This window comes from Phascolarctos cinereus, unplaced genomic scaffold (genome assembly GCF_003287225.1).
Source record: "Phascolarctos cinereus isolate Bilbo 61053 unplaced genomic scaffold, phaCin_HiC Scaffold_726;HRSCAF=1367, whole genome shotgun sequence".
Classification (NCBI taxonomy): Eukaryota; Metazoa; Chordata; class Mammalia; order Diprotodontia; family Phascolarctidae; genus Phascolarctos; species Phascolarctos cinereus.
Genome location: NW_027556098.1, coordinates 130,445,374 through 130,452,125, shown reverse-complemented (window position 1 = coordinate 130,452,125; position 6,752 = coordinate 130,445,374).

Below are 6,752 nucleotides of genomic sequence, written 5' to 3'. Positions count from 1 at the left end.
CATATTGTTTTCCCCGTTAAAATGTATGCTCCTTAGAGGCAGGGAGTATGTTTTTGCCTTGCTTTGTATCCTCAGTGCTTAGCATACAAAGTACCTGAGATTTAGTAAACAACTAATAAATGCTTGTCTGATTGAGAGAAGGAAACATAACTCTTTTGTTTGTTTTGGTGAGGAAATTAAGTTGTGTTAAGTGTTAAGTTAAGTGACTTGCCCAGAGTCACACAGCTAATGAATGTTATGTGTATGAGGTCACATCTGAACTCAGGTCCTCCTGACTCCAGGGTCTGAGCTCCATCCACAGCGCCACCTAGCTGCCGCAAAACATACCTCTTTTGGAAAAGTTCTTGGCCATTATGTGGATTTATTTTGCTTGTTTGGGTCTTTCTTTCCTTCTTTCTTTCTTTCTTTCCTTCTTTCCTTCCTTCCTTCTTTCTTCCTTCTTTCCTTCCTTCCTTCTTTCTTTCTTTCTTTCTTTCTTTCTTTCTTTCTTTCTTTCTTTCTTTCTTTCTTTCTTTCTTTCTTTCTTTCTTTCCTTCTTTCTTTCCTTCCTTCTTTCCTTCCTTCTTTCCTTCTTTCTTTCTTCTTTCTTTCTTTCTTTCTTTCTTTCTTTCTTTCTTTCTTTCTTTCTTTCTTTCTTTCTTTCTTTCTTCTTTCTCTCTTTCTCTCTTTCTTTCTTTCTTTCTCTTTCTTTCTTTCTTTCTTTCTTTCTCTCTTTCTTTCCTTTTTTAATTTAGGGAGGTTTTGGGGAAGGGATCAGAGGGGAGGAATGTTACCAATAGTGATGCCACAAAAGGGGGCCTTTGTGACATTAAAAGAATGCACAGGTAATCAGGACACTTTTCCAAGTGACATGTAAAGACAGACTTAAATAATTGAAGAAATATTAATTGCTTGTGCCAATAAGAGTAAAATGACAATACAACCAAAGTGAATTTGCTTATTCAGTTCCATAGTAATCAAACTACCAAAGGATTACTTTATAGAGCTAGACAAAATAATAATAATAAAATTCATCTAGAGGAACAAAAGGTCAAAAATCTCAAGGGAAAAAAAAAGGTGGGAGGGAGGGGGACCTACCAGTACAACATCTCAAACTATAATGTGAACCAATAATCATTGAAATGATTTGGTCCTCATCAAAAGATAGAGAAGTCAGTCAGTGGAATAGATTAAGCACATAACATTTAGCCATAAATGAACACAGTAGCATAATGTTTGGTAAACCCAAAGACCCCAGCTTCTGGGTAAAAACTCATTATTTGACAAAAACTATTGAGAAGACTACGAAGCAGTGTGGCAGAAATTAGATTTAGACCAATCGCACCACATGCCAAGATAAGCTCCAAATGGATACATGACTTAGCTATAAAAGGTCACATCATAAACAAACCAGAGAAACAAGGAGGAAATGCTCTTCTAGAACTATGGCTACGGGAAGAGTACATGACCAAAAAAAGGGTGGAGAAGATGTCAGAAGAGAGACTGGATAATTTTGATTACATAAAATTAGAAAGTTTTTGCATAAAGTCAATGCAGTTAAAATTAGAAGGGAAACAATGACCTAGAGGAAAAAAGTCCTTGTAGCAATTTTCTCTGATAAAGGTCTCATGTCCATTATATGTAAAGAACTGATCCAAATGTATAATAATAAGAGTCATTTACCAACTGAAAAATGGTCAAAGAATTTTAACAGACAGTTCTCAAGAGAAGAAATTTAAGCTATTAATAGCTGTATGAAAAAGTATTCTAAATCACTAATAATTTAAAAAATGCAAATTAAACCAACTCTGAGGTTTCACCTCATATCCATCAGAATGGCAAAGTTGACAAAAAAGAAAAATGATACATGTTGTAGGGCCTATAAGGAAACAGACACATTAATGCACAGCTTGTGGTTTTGAGGGCAGATAGGTGTTACAGAGGCTAGAGTGCTGGGCCTGGAGTCAGAAAGACTCATCTTCCTGAATTCAAATGTGGCCTCAGACACTAGCTGTGTGACCCTGGGCAAGTCACTTAATCCTGTTTGCCTCAGTTTCTTCAAATGTAAAATGAGCTGGAAAAGGAAATGTCAAATCACTCCAGCATCTCTGCCAAAAAAACCCCAAACCTCAAATGGGGTCACAAAGAGTTGGACACAACTTAAAAATGACTGAACAATGCTGGTGATATGAATTGGTCCAGTTCTTCTGGAAAGCAATTTGTAACAATACTCCAACTTACTAAACTGCGCATATACTTTTGACCCAGCAATACCAGTGCAAGGGGTATATCTCAGAGGCCAAAGAAAGAGGAAAAGGATCCATCCATACAAAAATATTTGTAGCGTCTCTTTTTGGGGTGGCAAAGAACTGGAAATTAAGGGGTGCTCATCAATTAATAAATGACCAAACAAAATACAGTATATTTTGGAATAATGGCATAATGTAATATCAGTAAGTAATGACAAAAGGGACAGTATTAGAGAAATTTGAAAGAATTGGATGAGCTGATGCAAAATGAAGCAATCAGAGTTAGGAGAACAATTCTGAACTTGATACCATGCATTTTCAGATTTATAGAATGTTCTGGCTGAAAGAAGCATCAGAGACTAGTACAACATTTTACAGATGAAGAAATTGAAACTAAGGGTCAAGTACGAAGTGCCCAAGGCCTCTCAGTACATATTTCTCTTGACGTAAGCTGGTACATTCTCTTCCAAATTCTTCCATACTTTTTTTCTGTGAATCTAACCACTCTTGGGACAGACCTGCTGAAGGTCTGTCAATTTAGGTGCCAATGATCCTTAGTAACTAACAAGATTCCTGGTAACTGAGATGCACATTTACTATGGCTTAAGAGAAAACTTTGACTGTTGCTCTGTGGGTGGGGAGAGAACAAGTTGCAAGTTCATTTATGGCATTTACACATTTATTTGTTACATCATGTTTTTCAAGGAATCTGATGATTCTTAGATTATGTCTTCTTGACCACCTTCCTAGGTCAGCTGTTGTTGATAGTAGATACCTCATGTGTTCAAAATTTTCAGTCTTTTTATTTTGTTCAAATATTTTTCACCTCATCAATTTCTTTTTGTTCCATTCTCTTTTTTTTAAATTACAGATCCTTTTGCAAGGCTAATTATTTAAGTGTACCCTTCTTCCTTAATTTGAAGGACATGTCCATGAAATGATTCACCAGAATTGTGAAATGCAAATATACTTAGGAACAGAAATAAACTTTTATTTACTAAGTGGAAGGAGGATCTCTCCTTATGGCCTGTAGAAATATTATCCATTATGCCCCCTCATAATGTCCCTTTTCGTCAATAACAAAGTGGCTCTTAAGGTCAAGATGGTTTAATCATCATATTAATGCAATAACATTAATATTTAAATAATATTATAAGGCTTCCAAAGCACTTTTTCACAATAATCTTGTGAGGTAAATAGAGCAATATTATTATCTTAATTTTATAGATGAGGAAATGGAAGATCAGAATGGTACATGCACTTCACCAAAATCACATAGTTTGTAAACCACAGAAAGCATATTAAAACTCAGATATCTGTCTCCAAGACCATTTCTCTTCTTGCCAAATAATGTATGAAAGATAAGAGACTTAGCAAGAGACCTCTTTTCAAGGTAATGAAACATATTTGAGTCAGCCCAAAACCTCTAGCCCAACACTTTCTTGTGGGAAACTGGGTTGGGTCTTAATAAGCTTAATAGTAGCTTGCATTTATAAAACATTTTTCTTTGAGCATTTTCACATGCATTGCATCATTTGGTCCACACAACAATCAAAGACCATAGATTTAGAGCTGGAAGACAGGTCAACCTCCTCATTACTTGCCCAAGGAGAATAAGCACTTGAATCCTAAAAGGTAGGTATTGTCATCCTCATTTTTAATAGAGGAGGAAACTAGTTTTAAGAGGCTGAGGTCTGCCGTATGGTAAGGACTAGAACTCAAGTCTCAGGGCATCTTCATTCCACATTCATATACTTCATTTCTTTAATGAAAAGTGTTTTTGGACACAGTTAAGAAAATAAACCAGCTTAAACGTTTTTCTGCTTCTTTCTTAAACATTTCCCAATATAACTTGAATTTTATTTTGAAATATAAAAGTCAAAAATAGGGAGCTAGATATATGTCTTTTTCAATGTTTTTTTCCCTATCTACTTATAAGCATTCTCTCTCCTGTATCACATTCCCCATACATCCACACTCAATGATTTCTCCTTAGGTTGTGGGACCATCTTAGGAAGAAATCACAGAAATATTTCAAAAACACTTAAAGAAGGATTTCATGATGTCACAGAAGCAAAGACCCACAATGAAAACTGGAGAGATTAATAAGAAAGCAACGTCACTTAAACAAACAAAAAAAAGATCCAGAAACATTTTCAACTTTTTAACACTTTAATTTGGCCTTCATCATTGTAATCATATATGGTGTACTGTTTCCTCTCAATTATGTACTTTCCTATTAATTATTTAGCAACATTATTTAAATTTTATTAAAATAATAAAATTATCTACTTACCAACACATTGTGTTGAGGGTTAGACTTTCAATCAGGATTTTTATTACTGTGTATTTTCCCTGGGTGACTACTTGGTAGTTATTACTGGAAAATGTCCCTTTTCCTCTTCCTTCCCAGGCCTCAGAGGCTCTTCTCCATTATGTAAGGATGGAAATTTTTCTGTCACAAAAGGCCTGGGCTGCTGGCCCATCTGGAGCCTGGCCCTCATTGGACTGCCACAGACACAAAGAATTCGGGGAGATAAAGGGAACTGTGGTCCTTCTCAAAGGCTTCCTTCTTATTGTTGTTTTATTGCAGGGTGCTTGGGGCAATGCCTGGGAGAGGGAAGCATGAAGGAGCCAGGCCTCAGATGGCAGGCGTCAGACCCAGCCTAGACAGATGGTGAACAAAGGGGATGAGCCCAGGACACACATAGGCCGAGTCCCAACAAAGCCCTTTCACTAACCCTCAATTAAACTCTGCGCTAATACTCAAGGGAATACACTTCCCAGAAAGATGTCTGTCCCTACTATGTTGGGAGAAACGGACTTTCTTTAGTTGATTGTTCAGAGGAAGGAATGTTGGTATTAAATACCGATATTTAAAAGTATTATTGACTTAAGAATGCTTTTAATCCAATACATTATGTCATTTCCACCTTGTAGAACTGATCAATCAGTTAAATACCTTTTACAAACCTCTAAAAATAAGATCCTGGATTTGTCATTTTAGAGCTGAAAAGAGACTTGAGAGGGCTTTCTAGTCCAATACTTTCACTTTACAGAGAAGGAACTTGAGGCCCAGAGAGACTGTGACTTGTCCAGAGTTATTAATATTAAGGTAAATAATCAATCCCATGTTCTCTGACTACAAAAACGGCTGAAACAAATCTCTAATGACTATACTCTGTAGAGCCATAGGCAACCCAGCCCCCATTGAGAAAGGCTCTATTTCACTAGCTCTGTTGCATGTGTGTATGTGTATGTACATGGAGGGAGGTGTCCTATACTGCAGACAGGTTGATATGACACCTACTGAACTTTACCAACAAGGCACTAGATGGACATTTGGCTCTAGCCGTCAAGGTTTTCATTTGGTTTCAACTTGGTCTCCAAAAAAACAGATAAAACAAAAACCCGGGCCCTCTAAAAGAATATAGAGAATTTATTGTTATATCATTTTGCCCACTGTAGTCCAAGGGATTGCATTTCTTCATTGACTATATGAATGTTTGCAAATAGGAATGGCTTAACACCTAAACAGAGTAGATGGTAGGGCCTAGGAAGACCTCTTACCCACAAACCTCTTTCCTATCCAACAGCCTAAAGTAGGGATTTGAAAATCTTCCCTTAGAAATGAATTTATTTGGGTTGCACTCACTCCTGGTCCAGATCTAATTCCTACTGGGGTGTTAATCTGATACTTTCCTTCTTAACAGAAGGCCACTAGCACAACTTATAGAGGCTCTCTCTGAAAGAGGTGGGAGGTGGAGGTAGGGGGGAAAGTATTGAAAACTAGCATTATATGTAATGGAGAAATATTACAGGCATTCTCAGTTGTAAGTGATATAGTTTTAGAAATGCTTCCCTACTGTGCTGCCCCTTTCCGCTCTCTCCTCATCCTGTGATCTGGTGAAGCAGAGCCTAATGCTATATAAAATGCAGTAAAGGAATGAAGAGATTAAGGTATTTCTCTATGTAGAGGATGAAGAGAAACAGCTTGGCTAGTGAACAGAAGGGCTGACTTTTGAAAAGAACTGAATTGAATCCTGTCTCTGATGTAATACTAGCGATGTGATCACAGGAAACAGATATAGGTGGTAGAAATGACATGACTGTGTAGTTTTAAAAATCCAATAAACTCAACAAGAAGATGAGTTGACAAATTATTTTAGCAAGATAACCTAGGGTAAATTAAATCTGCAAATCACCTTAGAACGCTTAGCCTGGAAACAGGAAGACTTGAGTTGAAATCTGACCTCAGACCCTTCTAGTGGTATAATCCTGAGTGAGTCACTTAACCTCTGTTTACCTCAGTTTCCTTATCTGCAAAATACAAAACCTACCTTTGACAGTTGTGCTGATCAAATGGGATAATAATTGTAAAGCCCTTAGTAGAGTGCCTGGCACACAGTAAGTGCTATATAAATGTTAGCCATTATTATCTTCGTTTTTCTACATTACTAACAAAATCGGGAAATATTGATAGGAAAAGACAGCCTGTTTACAACAATGACAAAATATATCAAA